This window comes from Macrobrachium nipponense, chromosome 47, assembly GCF_015104395.2.
Source record: "Macrobrachium nipponense isolate FS-2020 chromosome 47, ASM1510439v2, whole genome shotgun sequence".
NCBI lineage: Eukaryota > Metazoa > Arthropoda > Malacostraca > Decapoda > Palaemonidae > Macrobrachium > Macrobrachium nipponense.
In genome coordinates, this window is record NC_087222.1 from 32549663 (window position 1) to 32572381 (window position 22719).

Sequence of the window (22719 nt, forward strand, 5' to 3'; positions counted from 1 at the left end):
TGTAGATACTCTCAACAGATGTCCTGAAAGCACCTGTACATATTCTTAACCCCATATTATGAACTATGTCCAATTCTTTTAACCTGGACTTGCTGGCAGAAGAATATACCTGACAGCCACAGTCGAATATTGATTTACATAAGAAGTCATACCATTTCAGTAAACTTTTCTTACCAGCTCCCCAGTCGAATCCCAATAAACCACCTTTCACATATTGCGGAATTTTCTAACCTTTATTTTTAGAGAGTCAATGTAACTATGCCAAGTTAACTTGGTGTCAAATATCATGCCCAAAAACTCTACTTCTTTCTTGTAAGAAATAAGACAATATTCAGTTTCAAATTAAGAATAGTTTCATTGTGGGTGAACCAAATGGCTAGTTTTAGATGAAGAAAACTGGAGACCATGTTTATCAGCCCATTTACTGATGATGTTTATTGTCTTTTACAGGTAATTACAAGCTGATACAGTGTCACATGTGGTGACGTAGATGGTGAAGTCATCCTCAAACAGTGAAGTCCTACCTGGAGCAGAAACAGATTCCACAATATTATCAATAGCAATGGCAAAGCAGGTAACACTCAATACGCTGCCCTGTGGGACACCTCTCATAACAATTAGAAAACTTATTCCCAACTCTTACTCTAATATATCTGTCACTTAAAAAGGAGTTCATAAAGTTTAACATATTGCTTTGATTCACATTTCATCGAGCTGTTTAACAATGCCAAATCGCCATGTCGTATCATGGGCCTTATCCAGATAAAAAATACTCCTACTCTGTGGCATTGGTAGAAAAATCCCTGCTGAATCTGATTTGATAATCTCAAAGGGTCCAATGCAAAAAGATTCTTCCTAAAGCCGAGTGGAACAGAAGATAACGAATGCAAAAAGATTCTTCCTAAAGCCGAGTGGAACAGAAGATAACGATCTATTTTTCTGTAAATGCCACATTAGACAAGAGTTCACCATTTTCTCAAAAAATTTATAGACAGCTCATTCGTGAAGTTGGCCTGTTGCTAGTGGGTTGATATGGATCTTTGTTTTGCTTTATGACTGGAACTACTGTGGCTATCTTCCAAGATGAGGGAATGATGCCTGTTTCCCAGATCTTATTGAGTATTTTCATGAGATGTATCTTGGCATGTTCCGGAAGATGTTTAATCATGTTGTATGTAATGTTATCTGCACCAGGGGCTGTTGACTCACAAGATGAGAGCGCTTCTTGTAGTTCCCTTAGTTAGAACTTAGTTATAGCTTCATTGTTTTGCAAGTTGAATCTAATTGACACCTTAGCATTTCGAATCTTATTGAACTGTGGTTAGCAAAATCCTTTCCAAATAATAATTTTCACACTTCAGAACGAGTCCTAAGGCCTTTGCAATTCCAATTGGAAAATATTAAATTGGAATTTTAACTTTTTCTTGTGACCAGTCAAGTCATTTTTTGGCTGGGTTTTCGAAGTAATACAGCTGAATGATCTTAGATTTGAAAGTCTCTTCAAGTTTGATGTCTGGTAGACTTTTATTTTTATTAGATGATAGGGTGTTTGAACATTTTTCCTGCACATTCTGAGGGTTAAGTTTGAGGATTTATCTAAACTTTTAACCATATTTAAAGAAACTGTATGTTTTCCCTTTACTTCAGAAGTAGCTGTTTCTGAATATGTTTAAGGGGATTGTGAGAGATCGGTTATATTTAAATCTGAGCGGGACTGAGACATCTTTTTAATGGCTGTGAGGTTGATAATGGCTTAAAGGGGTCAGCTAGTACATTGAATCTGCTGGAAATTTGTGTATTAAACTCTGTAGGAGAGGATGTTCTACATTTTTTGGCTTCGGGGTTGACTGCAAACTGTCATAAGGTTTATTAAGATTTCATTTAGATTTTTTTTCTCTTTGGCTTAACAGTTGAGCTCAACTCTGAAACAGCATTTGCTTGCAAATCAGGTAGTGGTTCATCAATCACAGCTTGTACTACTTCAGTTCGAAGTTCATTACTTACTAGAGAAACTGAAATATCCTTAGAGGGTGTGTTACTTTTAATGATGAGTTTATCAGGCAGATGGAATGCATTATTTCCCTTAACATTGGAAGCAAATGAGGATTCAGCATTTTTGTTAGCCTTAAAATACCTCATCTTTTAATTATTTTTGATGACGGCCGTAAAACCGATTCGACGCCAAGAGATTGCGCCGCTAACCATGGGTTGCCCGTATTTGTAAAAAAAAAAAAAAAAAATTATCGAACACAAAGCTAGCAGCAGGTCCTCAGAGTTTATTGAAAATTTTTTTTGGCTTTATCTGGAAAAAAATGCATTTCTGGCATCGTGCTACCAATGCCTGGTGGAAAACTAACTAACTGGGAACTAGCCTTACTTGACCAAACATGATCGTATGCCTCTGAGACCACCACCATCATCTCCCCCTAAGGGCGATAGGAGGAAAGACAGGGAGGGGGGACGGTGGAGGTGTTCCTGAGGGGAGGCCTTGTAAACTGTCGTCTCATGCTGTGAGGGGGAGTTGAAATGTGCTGTGGAGGCAAACCCGACTTAGTTCAAAGAACTGGAGGTGCAAAATCTCAACACTTTGGCTACGGGTTCAATAAGACTTGTGATTCAGAAAAGGTTTGGGTATGACAGAGTTGTTGCTAGGAAGATGATGCTGCTAACCCAGCTACAAAACCAGAAATGTGTCCCCTTTGGCTCACATTTGCAAGTGGTAAATACTCAAAATTGGACTATAGATTCTAATGAGTTCACAGTTAGTCAATATCCCCCCCAAGGCATTTGTAGCACGATGCCAGAAATGCATTTTTTTTTCCAAATAGTCGAAAAATGTTTTTCATGAACTTTGAGGACCTGCTGCTAGCTTAGTGTTCGATATTTTTTTATGTAGCTTTTTTTGCAAATATATATATATATATATATATTATATATATATATATATATATATATATATATATATATCCATACTATTCGATATGCTAATTAAAATGAGTTCGAAATCATGCTAATCAAAATGAGTTCGAAATCATAATCTCAAAATATACAGCTACGCCAAAAACACAAATCTGGGAAAAAAGTAAAAATTCTTTTTCAGACATGAAATATGAAAACAAGATAAAAATTTTGATGAGGAATAACAAATAAGAATCTAAAGTTTATAAAAAAAAGTTATTGGGGAGACAAAACATATTGTTTCAGGGCTCAGAGGGGTAACTAAATCATTTTCCCGTATACACATTAGGTTACTCAGGCCAGCTTTTTTGGAATCTCTGTGGAGCTTATTATTATTTTTAGTTGAAATTTGGTACAGTTGTCAAATAATATTTATAGATTATAGGAAATAACATTTCTAAATCTTTTTTCTTAGTAAACCTGATTTAAAAAATTTTTTTTTTAGTGCTTACCAAAGATATGTGCTCAGATTATATCCCAAATACTAAATTTCTCAGTTTTCTTGTGTTTACACAGACATCTCTACTCTGAAAATTGGAGAACGCAGGCATGGGGTTACATCTGCCCGGAGATCTTAAAAATCAAGTTGTTCTGTTCCTAACCGGCTGAAGGAGGACATTATCCGCAACGGTGGACCTACAAAGTATTAGGAGATTGCTTGGCGAGTACCCTGATGCAATACTGTTTTGTTTTTCCCTGTTTAGATTTACTGTGATTTTATTTCGTGGTGTCACGTGTCATGGGCTGAGGCAGCAATACTTTTTGGCCAGCTGAGTATATACAAACATACGAATGTAAGTCTACTGGTCATTTTGACTAGATACACAAGTAAATAATTGCCACAATGCCCTTTCAATTTCTCAAATTCTTAGCCCCCCTTTTTTTATGAGTATCCTAAAAAACGAGTAAAGAATTTGAGAAGTCAAGAGGGTATTGTGGTTATTACATTTATGCACACATATATATATGTCTGTTTATGTATGTGTATATACATATACATACATTTATATCAATCTATTTATGTATAAATATTGTGTGTGTGTATTTATTAATATTGTGCCCAAGTATTGGTACCGGTGGTATCAGCTAGTCTATGGTACTGGTATCAACGAATTTCTGTCCGATACCAGCCAATACTTTTGTCATTTGTATAGGAATTTAAAAATTTCTTGGCTTCCTAAAATGTACAGGCAGTCCCTGTTTACAATGGGGGTTCTGTTCTTGAAATGCGTCGTAAGCCGGAACATAATAAAAAATTGTCAAAAATCCTAAGAAAACCTTACTTTTAATGCTTTGGTTGTATTGAAAACCATGTAAACTGCAATTTATTGTGTTTTTTATCAAAAAAGCTTCCAAAATATATTATTTTGCCTTTTTAAGAGTAATATTTCCGTCGGATTGGCGTCGTAAGTGGTATAACTGTGGAACATGCGACGTAAACATGTAAATGATTTCTGATGAATATAATTGAAAGGCGTCATGACCTTGGAACGTCTTAAGTCAAAATCATTGTAAACCGGGGACTGCCTGTATATATTAACAATGCCCACCAAAAAACTATATATGGGCATATATTATATATAAGTAGTACATTGTTTATCTTCTAAAAACAGATGGTATCTTAATACTGTAAAATATATTCATTAATTTATTATTGTAATTCTAATTTTCATACAATGAACTTACCTGTCAGATATATACATAGCTAAGACTCCCGTCGTCCCGACAGAAATTCAAATTTCGCGCCAACTCGCTACCGGTAGGTCAGGTGATCTACCTGCCTGCCCTGGGCGGCAGGACTAGGAACCATTCCCGTTTTCTATCATATTTTCTCTGTCGCCGGTGGTATCAACATTGTTGTTACTACCTCCTGACTGGAATTCGCTTTTCAAGACTTTATTGATCATTCTTTATTGGATTTCTTGGTGACGTACTGGATCGTTGTTTGGCATTCGCTACTGTGGACTGGATTTGGACTTGCTTTTGATTTTTCTAATAGAATGTCTGATTCAAGTGTTAGTGTGAGAGTGTGTGTGAATGTAGGCTGCAAGGTGAGGATACCGAAGGCTTCGGTTGATCCTCACACTGTATGTCGTAAATGTAGGGGGTTTGACTGTTCTTTGGCTAACACCTGTATTGAGTGTGAAAAGTTGGATGCTAATGAATGGAAGACTCTAACTTCTTACTTGAAGAAGTTAGAGAGGGATAGGATTAGACGGGCTGCACAAAAGAGTGTGAGTACAAGGCCTATTGAAGCCTTTTTCTGAGTCTAACTCTCCACTTTTGTTAATGAATATGATTCTCCCTATGTATCTGAATCCTCACAGGGCTTTGCATTCGGATTCGGCTTCTGAAATCGCCAATCTGAAGGCTACTCTTCGTAAAATGAAGACAAAGATGGCGGCCATGCAAGGTAGGCTAGTGATTGTGATTTACTAAGTGAAGTGAGTGTTCCCAGTGTTTGTGGAGGGGGCGTCTGACCGTCCCTGCGATGCTCCCAGGCCTAGACCTCTTCCAAACTCACATACCCAGAGGAGTAGGAAAGTCGAAAGTCGTACGAGGTTGTGGGGAATAACCCCAACGGTCAGGCGTCCCTTCAGCAGGTTCTGTTTCGTTACAGTCTGCTCAGGGCCGCATAATAGAAGCGTCCATACGAGATTGTTTTCTCGTCGTCCGGTTCTCCTTCACCTAAACGAGGGGTGGAAGGACTCGGATCTTTCTAGGCCACTGAAAAGGCATTGGAAAGAGCGCGCGTTCGACTCGAGCCCGGAACGCTTCTCGGAGGAAGCTCCTTCTTCTATCAAGAAGGCTAAGCTGGTTTCGACGCCTCCTAGAGCAGTATTTGAGGATCACACTCCTTCGAGTTCTCCTGCTTCTTCTATTGAAGAGGACGCTGGGTTGGGGGGGGGGGGGTGGCTTCCAAGAGGATATTGCTTGCAGTTCAAGAGCAGATTGCCTCTTTGGTTGGAGTTCTTTCGAGGGATCCCCCTCGCAAGAAGGACGCTAGACTTCCTATTAAGAAGTCTCGTCTTCTTTCACCAGCCAGACGTGAAGCGTCCGCCAGACATGGGACGTCTTCCAGGCGCGAAGAGTCGTACAAACGTCAGGATCTATCCGAGCGAGTTGCTCTAGACAGGATACGCTCAGGCGTGAGGCGCCAGCCAGGCGCGAGGCGCCAGTTAGGCGTGAGGATTCAGCCAAGCGCAGCCAGCCAAGCGCGAGGCAGTTCAGCCAAGCGCGAGGATTCAGCCAAGCGCCGAGCCAGCCAAGCGCGAGGTTCAGCCAAGCAGCGAGGCGCCAGCCAGGTGCGAGGAAATCAACATTGCGTGAGGCGCCAGACAAGCGCGAGACGTCAGCCAGGCGCGAGACGCCAGCCAGGCTACACGCTCCAGCCAAGCGCGAGGCGCCAGACAAGCGCGAGGCGCCAGACAAGCGCGAGGCGCCAGACAAGCGCGAGGCGCCAGACAAGCGCGAGGCGCCCAGACAAGCGCGAGGCGCCAGACCAAGCGCGAGGCGCCAGACAAGAGCGTGGCCCAGACAGCGCGTGGCGCCAGCCAACGCGAGGAGCTGTTCAGGCGCGAGAAGTCAAGCATACGCGAGACTTCTTTTAGACGTGAGAGAGAGTCGGTTCACTCTATGAGCCCCTCTCCTAGTAGGAGTTTGTCACCAGTAGAGAGAGAACGGGATGAAGATCTCGTTTTTCAGGCCGATTCTCCACAAGGTGTAGAAGGAGATTCGGAGAAGAGGGTGACGGTAGAGAAGAGTCTCGAACTATAAAGTTCTGACTGACCTTCTTTTACGGGAATACTGAGATTCTTTAACTCCTGCCGCTCCTCCTTCGCCTCGATCACTGTTTTCGAGTGCGATTGTGCCTAAGTCTTCGTCGGTCTTGAAGATGAGACCTACGATCTCTATGAAGAGAGCGCTTCAGTCCTTAGACAAATGGATGTTGTCTAAGAAGGATTCTGGGCAGGACCACCTTCTGTATGCCTCCAGCCATACTTTCTGGCAAGAGAGGTTTCTGGTACCGAACGGGTGGGGAGAACATGGGCCTTTCTCTCCCAGCGGCAGCCGAAGCGGACTTTTCAACCTTGGTTGACTCGTCAAGGAGACACGCTTTGAATGGAGCTCGCGTGCTTGGGCGATTTCGGAGACGGATCATCTCCTCAAGGGACTCTTCCATATTTTGGAAGTGTTTAATTTCCTAGACTGGTCCCTTGGTGATGTCTAAGAAAGCTCATGACTCGGATGGTCTTGACCCGAAGTCATTCTGAGTATTCTTGCTTTGTATTGACAAGGCGGTACAAGACGGATCGGGAGAAATAAACTCCTCTCTTTTCGGAGCAGTACTCCTTAAGAAGAGGAGTATTTTTAGTTCCTTCCTAACCAAGGCGGTTTCTCCCTCACAGAGAGCAGCCCTGGTTTTCGCTCCCATGTCAGACTTCCTGTTTCCTTCTCAGTTAGTGAAGGACATTTCTCGATCACTGACTGAGAAGGCGACTCAGGATCTTATCATGCAAACGCAAGGAAAGAAGAGACCACTTGTTGAGTTGAAAAGAAAGGAACCGACTTCGACGGTTCAGCCATTTCGAGGAGGGCCTCTCTCCAGAGCGACCTCTAAGAGAAAGAGGTCTGAGAGGAGAGGTAAGGATCCTTCCCGTCCCTTTAAGAAAGGGAAGTGAGACAGAACAGCTCCAAACACCAGTGGGGGCCAGGCTTCTCGAATTTGCAGGACGCCTGGTTCACTCATAAACTCGACGCCTCTTCCATGTCCATACATCAGGTAAGGGATATCTTATCCCCTTCCAAGACAGTCCTCCACTAACGGACCATCGCGGGACCTGTCAGCCCCCTTACAGGGACCCTGTACTGAGGGATACTCTTCGTCTGATGGTGAATCCAAATGTGGGACAAACGAGCTATAGAACTGGTGCTAGAGCAAACATCTCCGGTTTTACAATCGGCTTTCCTCGGTGCGAAAAGCCTCGGGGGGCTGGGAGACCAGTTTCGATGTCAGCGCTCTGAACAAGTTAGTTCGAAAGGAGAAGCTCTCTATGGAGAGCGGCACTCAGTCCTTGCGGAGTTACGTCAAGGAGATGGACTGTGTCGCTTAGACTCCAGGACGCCTATTTCATGTCCGATCACCCTTCGTCGAAAAGTACCTCCGTTTCATGACGGGGTGAAAGGATCTTTCAGTTCAGGGCCTTGGTGTTTCGGCCTGTCCACAGCTCATCCGGTCTTCACAAAACCTGATGCGGAATGTGGCGAGGTTTCTTCACCTCAAAGGCGTCAACATCTCTCTTATATTTGACGAGTGGCCTAATCAGGGCAAGAACAGAGAGACAAGTGTTTGGAGGACCTTTCTTTGACCTTAGACCTGATAAAGGCGTTGGGGAATACTCGTGAACCTCGAGAAGTCACAGCTGAATTCCCAGACAGAACTTGGTCTATCTGGGGATTCAGATGGATTCTCGGGGTTTTCGAGTATAAGTATTTCATTCGCAAGAGAGGAATCGTGAGAGGCTTGGAAAAAGGCTCTCTCTTCTTTAGGGAAATAACGGGACTTCGGCGAGGGAATGGTTAAGCCTGCTAGGCACCTTCTCGCTAGAAAACCAGTTCTTTCCTCTCAGGAAGACACATCTTCGCCCTCTTAGTTTTTCCAAGGAGATCTGGAAACGAAGACGGGACTTCTCTCCGACAGTTTTCTCCTTCCACTGGAGATGAAACCACAACTGCAATGTGGTTGTCCCCTCTAAAAAGAGAACAAGGGATTTTCTCTGGAAGTTCCGAACCCAAGCCGGGTGTTGTATTCGACGCATCGGAGAAGGGTTGGGAGCAACACTAGGACCGAGACGAAGTGTCAGGCACCTGGAAGCAGCAAGGTGTCCTGGCACATAATTGACAAAGAACTTCTAGCAGTTCACTGGCGCTAAAGTCTTCGAACCCTTTTGGCGACGAACAGTGTGGTCCCAAGGAATGTGGACCAACACTACAACCCGGTCCTACATCAAGAAGCCAAGGAGGAACACACTCAGTGTCCGCTTTACGAGATAGCAAGAGATCTGCTAATTTGGCCCTCACAAAGAAACATCTCCCTCCTGACAGGATTGGTTCAGGTGACGGCAGAAAACAATCAGGGGGACAGACTGAGCAGGAGAAGCCAGGGTCCCTCACAATAGAATGGACTCTTATTCAGAGGTCGTGTCAGAGTCTTTGGGATCTTTGGGCACTCCTCACGTAGATCTGTTCGCCCACATTCCTTTCCAAAAAGCTGGAATGTCTTATGTTCAGTGGTGGAAGACCCAAGAGCTCTCTGTGGTCGACGCATCTGCTGGGGACTTAGTCTCATGTGGACGTGTACGCTTCCCCCCCTTTCAAAATCCTGGGGCAAGTGTTGAGAAAGTTCGTAGCGTCCAACGGGACAAGGACTGACCCTGATAGCCCCGTTTTGGCCAGGACAACAAGATTGTGTTTGCAGAGGTGTGAGTGGACAGTAGGACTCCCAACGATCCATTCCAAAAAGGATGGATATTCTCAGACAGCCCACACTTCGAAGAGGTTTCATCAAAACCTCCCCGCTCCGCCTGACTGCCTTTCGAATATCAAAAGATTGCAGGAGCGAGGGGTTTTCGCGCGGAAGCTGCAAGCGCTATTCGCTAGAGCCGCAGAGCTTCCACAGAGCGAGTCTCTCAGTAGAAGTGAGGAGGTATTCAGAGGGTGGTTTGTAAGTCTTAAGAATTTGTCCTCTCAAGATACCTCTATCAACGAAATCGCCGATTCCTTTTGTTCTTGAGAGAGGTCTCTCTTTGTCTGTATCGACGAATCAAAGGATACAGGACGGCATGCTGTCGGAGTATTTAGAAACAGAGGGACTAGGTAGGGGGGAACAAATTGCGGAGAATAAAAGATCTGCACGACTTGACTAGATAGTTTGATGAACGACAAAAATCGAAGGAAATACTCCACCCAGCTGGAACCTGGACGTAGGTTCTCAGTTCCTTGTCGTTGGACAGATTTGAGCCTCCCAGTAGCTTCGTTCAGGGATTATAACAAGAAAATGCTTGTTTCTCATATCTTTGGCGACAGCAAAAGAGTTGGCGAACTTCATGCTCTAGAGATGTGAAGTCGGCTTTAACAAAGACTCGGCCTTTTGCTCGTTTAGAAAACTCTTTTTCTAAGCGAAGAATGAAAATATCGAATCCCTGGCCCAAGAGATTCGAGAATCCAAAGGCTTATCGAGTCTAGTGGGAGAGAAACAGAGAGGTCTCTTGCCGGTAAGAGCCTGAAAGTTCTTCTGCAATAGAAAGAAAACAAATGGGAGGCTCTAGACAAAGTCTTTGGTGTTTCGATTAAGGACCCCACAAGAATAGTCTAAGAACGCATTAGCTTCTTCTTAGGAGCGTCATTACGGATGCTCACACGTTTCTGTCCTGACGACCTCTTTCGCTTTTAAGAGTAAAAAGCCTCATGAAGTTAGAGCAGTGGCGACATCTCCTCTCTTTTCAGACGGAATATGTCATTAAAAGAAAATCATTGACACGCACATATTGGAGGTGCAATTCAGTTTTTTGCATCTCATATCTTAAAGACGTCCGCTGACCCGATGAAATGTTTTTCTTGGGGAACAATTGTATCGGGGATTACAATACTGGGTACGGGAAGCCAAACACCAATCTTAAATTGTACATACTTCGACAGATATGTTCTAGATTCCGGGCTGACAAGAGGGCTACGGTGTGCTGACACTGCAGCCAGTCACTGTTGTTCAGTAAGGAACTCTGCGATATCTTTTAGGGAGTATTAAAATTTTTTTTTGGAATTTTTGTAATAAATGAGTTTTTTCGTTTCGAGTTATGGGTTGTTTGTTATGCAGTTCGGGGGATAACTACAGAGCCATTCTATATTACTAACATGGTGGTTAGGATTCAGTGGTCGGGGATTGGTAGCTCATTCACAAGGTGTGTCTTGTCATAGAAGTGGTCCAGTACCCATTGACAAAGTCCTTTAGGCTCTGCCCGAGTAAGCAGGTTCTTATACCACGGACAGACCACACGAACTCTAGCCATAGATCTAATATCTCGCTAAAGGTCTTGAGGTGATGCAGACTACCGTGCTACAGCCCACGAAGTCTACACCTATCAGGTAGGAACCAAGGTTGTTTCTTGTATACTACAACATATGTTGTTTACCTGTTATTCCATATTAGCTGTCTCTGAACCCTCCACCAAAGGGTGCCACTCAGCTATGTATATATTGACATAGTAAGTTCATTGTATGAAAATGGGGGGATTTTTTTTTTTTTAAAATTGGTCTTAATACAATAACGTTTCATACCATGCTTACCTGGCAGATATATACGATTAATGGCCCACCCAGCCTCCCCGAGAGACAGGTGTGGAAAGAGAGAAAATATGCATAGAAAACGGGAATGGTCCTAGTCCCTGCCGCCCGGGCAGGCAGGTAATCACCTGACCTACCGGCTAGCGGAGTGGCGCGAACTTTGAATTTCTGTCAGGGGACGACGGAGTATTAGCTATTATATATCTGACAGGTAAGTATGTATGAAACTTTAATTGTATTATAACAATATCATTTTAATTAACATGATGTAAATCTCTTAACAGCAATGGTCATTGCCATTCTGTTGGGAGTGTTTACATATTTTAACATGGCAGTACAGGTATGTACACAGTGAATGGTGCAATGAGTAGTTTGCACTGCCACTGCTGCAGCTTGGAATTACACACATGCGATGATATATACAACTTATTATATAAAGTGTAACTTTTGAACCTGTAATGTACGACAACCAGTGAACAGAATGATTAAATAACAAAGGATTTGACGGGAGGAAAATTATTTCATGGGGAGAGACCTGTGTCGCCCGGTGAAAAGGTACTTCTTACTACTTTTCTGATATATAATAATTTCCAAATATACCAGAGAAGTTAACCATTGTATGCAGAGTTACTTCCCGTCGCGAAGCACCTAAAGGGCGTGTGAAAGCCACTAAAACAAGGTCATTCTTCCAATAGATTACTCCTTCGTCAATACATGAACAGGGATGCGCCGTACAGAGGTCTCAACCCCATACCGCTCCGACTCCCCCAAGCCCCCGCCGATGCGAGCGCCATCTTACATCCTTCTGTCATAGATTTCAGTAATGGTGGAAAGGAATGGATGGGAAAAAGGGTATAGGGTTTCACCGGGCGACACAGGTCTCTCCCAGAAATAGATTTTTCCTCCGTCACAAATCCCTTTTCTGGGTCGACCTGTGTTGCCCGCGTGAAAAAATACAAGAGAATGCCTTCAAGCTCATGAATTCAAATTAATACTAAGGATAACGAAAAACATCATTAATAGAATAAATCTTTCATTAAGTAATTATCACTAGTAATATAAACTAATGTCTAAACTTAAGAATATAACTTAATCATTAAATATGCATACATAAAATCTTAATTTCTAAACTTAGGGAATATAATTATATTATAACTTAATGACTAAATATGCATACATAAATCAAATGTAAAAGGACTCATATACATTTCTTTAATCCATATATACAGGTAGATTAAGCACAATCCAGATTGATCGATATTCTGAAGAGGAAAGCATGATACTTGGGTGGCTGAATTGATCTACGAGGTGAGAGGCATCGTGGCGAGAGGGTAGGTAAGAAAGGTGAAAGTATAAGGAATGGGGACGAAATTGAAGTAAGAAAGTAGTCCGGATAGATTAAACTCCCCGCCGCTATAGTGGAAAATTTTAAGGCTGAATATTTCTTAGGTAGTGGCGTTTAAAGACCGAGGAGATTTCCAACCCGTATACTTCTTAGGTCATCAAAATTCATATTTTGAAATAAATTAATTGAGTAGCATAAGCCCGAATATCATGAGCAGTGGAAAAGATTCTGCGATTAGCTTGTTTTATGAAGTAGAGTATTTGCTGTTAATACCGTTGAATGGAGATAGTACCCCCGTGCTCTCTGGCTGGAAAAATAAAGGACCGGAGGAACATCGAGGAGGATCTAGCTAAAAAGGAAATAGGATGTATCCTGAGGTAGAGGTATAATTTTCCAAGGAGACCATCTATATTTTGAGGATCTTCATTTTTTGCTAGGAAACTCCTATCCGGAGAGAGCAGTACTTCTTCCTGATGGGAGAAATCTTAAGTGCTCAGGATTTCGTGAGGAGAGATGCTAATTCTGATATTCTGGCCTGAGGCCATGGTGTTAAGAAACAAGTTTTTCGCCAGCAGAGGAACTTAAGAGCAAGATTCGTTGTTGGTATCTGAGGCTGTTTCATAAACATCGTTTAAAAACAAAGTGACCTTTTGAGACGAATTGTAGGTTCTTAAGTCGAGCACAGCGTGGAATGGATGAAAAAAGAATCGCTAAATTAATATAAATCCGACCTGAAAAAATCTTTTTCAGAGCCGAAATTAATCGTAGATAGTAATAGTACTACGGCTAGTCCTTTATCAAACAGGTGTTTTAAAGAAGAAATGGCAAATTGGGGTCATTTGAAGAATATCAAATTCCTTTATAAACCTCCGCTAAACTTCTTAAACACGCGAATCATATTGCCTAAGCGTGAATCCCTTTGTCAGATTCTATGAATAGGGACGTTCTCCGGAATCAATATTTGCCTCTGTTATGAGCTGCAAATTCATGAAGTCCACCAAAGTTAGGGTTTGAACTACTCTTGAGGAAGCTGACACAGTCTGAGTTCCAGACTAATGTGTCACTAACTTTGGATGTGAGGATCCATCTGGGATGGAGTTTCAGCTCTAGTAGGAGAGGGGAAACCAATTGCTCTTGGGCCAGTGGGTGTACTAGGGCTACTGATCCTTTGAAGAAGAAACGTTAGTTTGTGTAACACCTTCATCGAAGATTCACTGGAGGAAACTGATAAATCTTTGCAAGTGGGTTCCAGACAAGGCTAATTGCGGTCCATGGCATAGGCCTGAGGTCAGGTTGGGGGTACGTAGCAGGGTTAGTTTGTGGTTGGGCATGTCGCAAACACGTCTACCGGAGATGGAACTAGGTTGGTTATCCACCGAAACTAATTCATGTCTTTGGAACACTCCGATTCTAAAGGTCTTGGTTCTGGATAAAGCGTCTCCGCTATAATGGTTTTTCACTTCCTAGCCAGATGTGGTGGCTGACAGGGAACCAGTTTTCTTTTGCTGCCAAGGAAATTATTGCTACTAGAACATGATTCAGATTGGGGGTGATTTGGAACCACCTTGTTTATGGCAGTGGACTACCACCGAATTGTCTGAGACTTTCCTCACATGATCTTGTCTTGTGCTGATGCAATTGTTTCAAGGTTAGAAAAACACTGCATTGCTTCCAACACTTATGTGAAAATTGTTATATTGAGTGACCGGTTCCTGAAACATTTGGTGTTGGGAGTAACCCCCCCAACACTGAGTGAAGCGCTGTATGAATCGTCAGAGGAGGGGGGATTTGTAAGGAAAACTGATTGGTCAGTTCTTGGACGTGTCCATGGAGTAGTCTCTTTACTTAAAACGAGGGAATTGTAGATACTTTGTCTCTTAAATGTATCTTTGCTCTCTTTCCCAAACTCGATTGATGTCTTGAGTTTGGCTTTCAGTAGGACTTCTGTTACTGAGCAATTGGAGTAAGCGAGAATTCTTTCTAAACCTCGTCTGTTATCGTTTTGTTCCTTTATAAATTGTTTGTTGCTATGCTATCTCTTTGGCCTTCTTGGGTGAAGAGATAGCTTGTGCTCTTTCCAACAGTCCAATGAATACCAGCCAATCGAACTGGACTGCTGGTTGTAGCCGGGATTTTTTAGAAGTTCAACGGAAATCCTAGACTTTGCAAGAACTGAATACTTGTTGTTGCTTTGTGGCATTCTTTCCACTGTTTTCGCCCAAATGAGCCAATCGTTAGGTAGGTACTAGCATTATCCTTGGTTCCTGAGTTGTTGCAATACGTCTCTCCTAGTTTCGTTAAATATTCCTGGGAGCAATGTTGAGGCCGACGGAATCACCTTGAATGCATAGGATTTTCTGCCTAAGCGGACGCCCTAGTAGGGAGAGTAATATTATTGGCCATCGGAACATGATAATAAGAGTCTGTAAGAATCTATAGAGGTGGTGACGGCCCCACGGGGAAGTAAGGTCCGTACCTGCGAGACATCAAGCATACGGACTTTGTCGCAGAGAATGTAAGAATTCAGTTTGGACAAGTCCAGAACTACCTCTCCTTTGGACGAATTCTTTCTTGGAAACAGTAAAACAGACGTTCCCTGGAATTTTAGGCTTTTTACCTTTCTGTATAGCCTTTTTTATGGTAGGAGATCTTTGTGGATTCTTTCAGAGATCCGCGTGTAGGTGTATGAAAGATATCCAGGAGGAGGGGTGCGGACCTTCGTCCACTTCCAACCCAGACCTGGAAACAATACTGTGGTGCACAAGGCTGAAGGTCCCATTGATCTCGAACCGGTACGTCTCCCTCACTACCGGTCCTTCTCCATTGATTATGGGTCGGCTTGTATCTTACCACCCCTTGCGCCTCTGGGTCTAGATTCCGCCAACGTTGGCGGAAACCGTCCTCTAGCTCTATTACCACCGGAATTGTTTAGGGTATCCTTGAAAGGCTCCGGTGGCTCGTTAGGCGGGTTTAAATGCCGGAGAAGACATCATGCTGGCTGTGGCTGGGACTGTCCGCCCTGAGGTGCGGGTTACAATCATAAATTGTTGTGGCTGAGGAGCTTTTGAGTCGAACGGTTTTCGACGCCTGGGCTGGAGGATTTGCTTGTTGCGTTGGCGACTACGGAACCCCTTGTACGTATAGTAAAATATTTGTTCTTTTCGGGTCTGGTGCCTCGTTGTAGGGTCGAATCCGTTTGGAAGAGAGACCCCAACGAAACTCGAAGGTTTGGGTTGTCCTGGCCCGCCTCCTGTAGCACCTTGTCTACTTCTTCTTGAGGAAAGAGATTCTTTCCCAGAAGGAAGTTGATCAGTCTATAGGTCGTGCCTAATAGTCGGCTCAGCTAAACATGGTTTCCTGACAAGCTCTGCTGGCTCGCAATTGAATTCGTGGAGGTCCAGCTGATAAGTCTGTAAGAGACCTATTAGCAAGACCTTGAAGAGCTGCTCTTCTTTATATATTCGAGGCCACAACTCCAGTGATATCACTGAGTTGATTGGAACTAGCCAACCGTGATCCTTGCCTCAAACTACTGGCCTAAGTAAGTTCTTGGCAGTTTCGGAAGTCTTTCGGAAAACAGGGAAAGACGCCACAGTCTGGCCGTCTAGTTCCCGACTGTGAAAGTCGACGGAACGTCCTGCCAGAATTCTCTAGTGGCTGCCATGATGAGGACGTGGTTAGCGTCCGTCTTTTGAGAGTCTGCATCGGCAGATTCATCATTCATTCTGCCGAATTGTTAGCTCCGTGATCTTATCATTGTGGTGAACGGAAGAAGAGATGTCTTGTGGAGTTCGTAAGATCGTGTACGAATCCTTTGTGTGGAGTTAGTTTAGTATTTGTACAACCCCAGTCAGTCAGAATGCGAGCCCAGACAGCTTGGGCCTTGTCCTCGGGAAAATAACTGTTCCTTAGGAACTTATCCATTCTGACTTAATGCGTTCTCCGGTCAGTCGGACAAACCAGTGAAAGAAAAAACTGGAAGTCCTTATGGTAAAAAATCAAAATCCGACAATGGTCGAGTACCCAGACCTTCAAGGGTAGTGGCCATCAAGTGACTGAGCGTGGAGGGCAAACCGCCAAGGCGTTTGTTCTTATCGAACGGCGGAAGTTTTCATGCATCGGAACTGCCGATGGAGCAGCTTCGCACAGTTCCGGATTGGAGCAGGACTGTCGATCATGTCTACTGAATCGGCTTTAGCTGCTCACGCCACATATATCAGTACGACTGTGTGGCTGTAGTGGGAGCCGGAGTAGGAGGGATTCTCTCATTCCAGCCTCTCATCCACTACTTCTCTAAAATTTGACAAAAGTTTGTCCACGAGTAGGTCAGATTGTAAGTCAAGCTCCGTCGTCTTAGGATTTAGCGGACTTACCCCTCTGTCCTTTAGAAGGAGGAGGGGGCCTTGCAGCTGGCGGATGAATCATACGAAGTCGATTCGGCCTAGGGGCCGAGACGACGGCTGATTTCGCCAAAGGAGTTTGACTTAGAAGCTTCGGATGAAGGCTTTGATGCTTCAGGGCTTAACATTTTCTTTTTTTTTTTTTGTGGTCGGACTGACCTAGAACCTTCCAAAGGTTGAAGGAACAAATTTATCAAAACTAAAAATGAAGAGGAGAAGAAGAGGGGGTAGTGAAATGAAGGATCCTGCTGGAACCTCCACGCCATCACCTGTCATCAATCGGTTGCAGATGGAATGTCCAGAGCAGCCACATCTCCCGTCAGTTGTTGGTCCTCTGCTTTTGAGCCATAGCGGCCCGAATGGCTCCATAATAGGAGCGCTATCTTCGTCTTCTTCACCGCAGCCGACGGAGAACAGGGGAACAAATGAGTGCTAAGTGCATCCAGCACATAAGGACAGCCTTGTGGAGCATTGCGGCCGAATCCAGGACCACCCACTGCCGACGACTTGCCTGGGCCGTCTTCAAACTCTCACTCATCCGCCTGTACGAGGGGATGGATTAAACGGGTAGATTGACTAACAATTTAAAATAGAACAATATGTTATATTAAACCGAACACCATCAAGAATTGTGTACACATTTGTTATTTATCTTACCTCATCGTTCACAAGCAAGGGGTGAGTCAATTCATAAGCACCACGCACAAGACTCAGGAAACCAGACCATGTACGGGGTCGACCTTCTGCTGCTATGAAGGAGATCGAACAATGAGCGTGGGACCCGGCAGGCAGTCATGTCCACCGGTCAGTGAAGTCCATGGACATCCTTGGAAGGCGCAACGGACTTTCTGTAATATAATATTGAAATAAGTACTACTCGTCCTTATTGAAAAATAGACTAACTTAGAAAATAGAGCATGCAAGTATTCTAACCTCGGCATGCATGTAAAAGGGCTCTCGCTGGAGAGATAAACCATTAAACGGAGAGTGTAACGTACGTTAAATAGAAGGAATCACAATTGTATTCCGTTATATCCCGGAGGTGCCGGTGATCTCCGGAGAAATTGAAATCCAGTAATCAACAAGGTAGATCCATATTTCTTTTTAGAGAATTAATTTCTTAATATTGCTCATCACGAGCAATGCTACCGGACTGAGGATGGTACCATATCAAGAAACCGGAAAGCCTATCGAGGGGAGGTGCTCCCAATCGACAATAGGCAATGCCGGAGGATGATGAACAGAAACCATCTCATAAAACATGATAAAAATTAACTAACGTTTTAATTGTAAACTCTTTAAAAAGACGGAGTTTCCGTCGGCGGAGGTTGTCCCCCCCCCCGTGGTCGAACGGAGGTCCGTAAGGTAAATTCTATTGCATTACCTACCACTCCACCCTTTATTATCTTTCCCCAAGCCATGGCGGGAAGAAAGGAAGGGGGGTAATGTTAGACACATGTTGGCGAGGAATACCGTAAGAAACGGCACAATGCGGCGAAAGTGGTGATCTTAACCACGATGTTAATGGACCATTCGAGATAACGTTATAGCGGACCACCAAAGATAGAATTACCGATAAAGTTAATTCTTTGGTAAAGTCGGGGAACACTATGGACAAGTGGGTCCAAGACCACGTTATAATTGGCTTTAACACCTGGTGGTACACTATTGATACCAGGGTATCAGTCTGGACAAAGAACAGAGGCCTAGGCTAACTATGTCGAGAATGGTACACAGCCTAGATCAGTATGAAAGCAATGAATACTTGAATGAAAACATAAAATTATGAGAGTCTTATCTAGATTAAACTAAAGCTAATAACCTTAATACGATAGCCAGCTTAAAAGTACTAAAAGGGGCCACGAAAGAGGGGGATCAATCCAGCCTTCTCGAAACACGGAAGGGGGAAATCTTTCCCCAAATTCCATGTAACCTATGTACTTAGAACTGTTAAGATAGTACTTAACTGAGTCTAACAAAGGGGGAAATATCCACCTTGATAGTGAATAGTGTTCAGCGGGATGGCTCTACAAGGTAACTGAAAAAGAGGGGAGGTATCCAGCCTCTTCCAGACAGGCGGCCGGGTTAGCGGCAGGGGTTCAGGTCCTGGGCACCGACGCCAAGCGATTTCGACGCAGAGTGATTTTAAAGCCTACGGCCGCCGCACACCTCTTCGAAACCTCTAGACAGTCAAAGGCGCCGTAATCCCCACAACGGAGCAATAAGTAAGATTATATTTATGCCAGTATAGTACTATAGAATTACTGCTACAGTACATGTGGGGTCTAGAGTATGTAAGATAGAATAAGTTTATACAGTGTACAGGATTAGCTGTAGTGTCAGGTTACGATCATAGTCTTCAGGATAGTTCGATTTTATTAGAGATCAAATTACCTAATGGCCTAACTTATATATCTTCTAAGTTACATAAGTACTAATACCAGCAAAAGAGATGATGAAAATTATGGTTTTAACGTTATACTCGTTGTGGTGAAGTGTTACAGCCATGAACAAAACCGAACGAGAAATTTTTTTTTTTTTTTTTTTTTTTTTTTTTTTTCTAAGTACAACCGAAGCTGGATAAAACAATCTGTTTGGCTTGTATTCGATCATCGTACACAGTGCAACATTACCGTATTTGTAAAATGGTGTATGGATAGAATAGAAACTGAGATATTCTTAATGTAATAACTTTATCGCTATAGATCAGAGATCAATATACGATTAAAGATCAATCGGAAAATATACCGTAAATTTAAAACCTAGTTATAACGAAGCTGAGGAAAACCTGTTCAAGCTGCTAATGACTATTATCGTACATCGGCAACAAGGATTAAAACGCATTAAATGTTGCATCACACACAACGGTAGATAAATTGGGATAAAATCATTTTAATCAAAAACTACTGTGCTTGAAAGAACACATTTTTTACTGTTGGTTTCACGCCGATATAAGATACAATAATGAAAGTTCGTATTACGATGATATACAGGATTAGTATGCGAACGGAATCGCGTTAATTTTTTTACGCAAAACATTGCCGCCAAAGTAATCTGTAACGAAAAAAATAGTAGTTCACATTTCACAACCGAGACTAGTCAATAAATATTTCCACCTAAAAACACCGCAGTATATGAAAAATAATTTGTCTCATATAAGTCAAGTAGATATAGATATTCGTTTATGATAACTAGAAGCAAGAGCATTCGCTCAGTAATTGCGTTAGGTGAAAACGACTCGTATTCATCAGCTGATTTCAAACCACAAACATTGGCCCCTCCGCGGAAAAAGGAAAAAATTTTTTTATGGCTTAAGGTTTGCCGTAGTATTTTAAAAATATATACAATAATATGAGAATAAATACAATATTCTTGATACAGTGAAATAAACGTATAACTTTTTAAGATTTATGGAAAAAGATGCATAATTAATAAAAAACACAATGCATTTTTCGGAACTGGCCGGACAACGAAACGATCATGGAAAAAAAAACATCACCTGACAACGTGGAGCGTAGTTACAAAGGCTGCCGTATTTGTCTTTTCTATCTTTTTCTGTACAAAAATGAATAATACCTTTACGCAATATATTTTCATCACATTTTAAACATAAAAAGCATAAAACATTTGAAAAATCGAACACATCGATCGCGAAATTGCAACTCATTTTTTTTTTAATCTATATTTTTCGGAAGAGCGGCAGACGCGGCAACAAGAACGAACTGAAAAAAACATCGTAGTCGATAACTTGAAGGCGGAGTTTCAAAAGCGCCTTTTTACATATTTCCGCACAGAAATCAAAAATTACCCTATTCGTAATACATTTTCATACCACATTTAAACATAAAAGCATTAAACATGTATAAATCGACACATTGATCGCTAATTGCACTTTTTTAAATCGATATTTAGGAAGAGCCACAGGCGGCGGCTTACAAGAAGAACATGAAAAAACATCCTATTTGATAACGTGAAGGGCGTTTCAAAAGCTGCCTTTGTATCTATTCTGTTACAGAATAAAAATGCCTTTCCGTAATACATTTCATACACATTTTAAACAAAAGCATGAACCATTTATGAATCGACACATCCATAGCTAAATTTGCACTTAATGTAACCGATATTTTCGGCAAGAACTAGCGTCAGAGGATATATTTTACCCTAATACCTAAATAATAAGCGTCTCCATTTAAAAATTGTTGCTAAATAAATTTGCATAACTTTAGGTCTGAAGGCATTTCTACATATGTATGAACTCGTTAGACAACGGCGCTAGCGGGCGCTGTTAACTGAAAATGGTGCCGTTAAAGATACCTTAAAATGCCTTATTTTTTTAATGATTATTTATTGACGACCGCCCGTTAAAACCGATCGCCGTTTGAGTGATTGCGCCGTTAACTGCGGGCCGCCTGTAATAGGACGTAGTTATTACAAATTCGTATATGAACGAAAAAAAGCTCTCATAATAACTAAAAGAACAAATAATCCCTGGAATAGTCATAAAACATAACATGAGGAAGGGAGGACTAGAGTAAAACACAGAAGGCCAACGTCACCGCGGGCCTGTTTGGCTGTCGCGGGGTTTACATTATAGACTAAAAACGGCAAGGAACTTCTTCAACGCTAAGATCTGCTTGGACATGTAAGATGTTAATAAATACCAACTACTTCTGACCGTCCAAAGGAGCTTCTTCCTCGCTTAAATCAAGACTACATAAAATAATAACGGATCGTGAGGTCAATACAGGAACTTGCTAATACGCACAATCTCATGTATAAAGTAAATGAATATATTGAACAGTAAAACCCGGTGAGAGTACCGATCGAACGTGGAGTAAAGAAGGGGGGGGGGGGGGGGGGGAAAAAAAAAAAACCCACAAAAAGGGAAAAAAAAAAAAAAAAACAAACACCAAAAAAACAAAAAGAGGGGGTCTTTTTGTAAACAAAAAAGGGGGTGGTGTTTTGTGTGGGGGGGGAACCAAAAAAAAAAACACAAAACAAAAAAAAAACAAAAAAAAAAAAACCAACACAACACCAAACAACCCCCGGGGGGGGTTTTTTTTCGTGTTTTTTTTGGGGGGGGGGGGTGGGGGGTGTGGGGGGGGTTAAAAAAAAAAAAAAAAAAATAAAAAAAAAAAAAAAAAAAAAAAAAAAAAAACCAAAAAAAAAAAAAGGGGGGGGGGGGGGGGGGGGGGGAAAAACAAAAAAAAACCCCTTCTCCCCCCCCCCAAAAAAAAAAAAAAAAAAACACAACACAAAAAAAAAAAAAAAAAACAAAAAAAAAAACAAAAAAAAAAAAAAATTAAAAAAAAAAAAAAAAAAAAAAAAAAAAAAAAAAAAACAAAAAAAAAAAAAAGAGGGGGGGGGGGGGGGGGGGAAAACAAAAAAAAAAATAAAACAAAAAAGGGGGGGGGGGGGGGGGGGGGGGGGGGGGGGGGGGGGGGGGAAAAAAAAAAAAAAAAAAAAAAAACAACACAAAAAAAAAAAAAAAAAAAAAAAAAAAAAAAAAAAATAAAAGGGGGGGAAAAGAAACAAAAAAAAAAAAAAAAAAGGGGGACAAAAAAAAAAGGGGGGGGGGGGGGTGTGTGTGGGGGGGGGGGGAAAAAAACAAAAAATATTTTTCCCTTTGGGGGGGGGGGGGGGGGGGGGGGAAAAAAAAAAAAAAAAAAAAAAAAA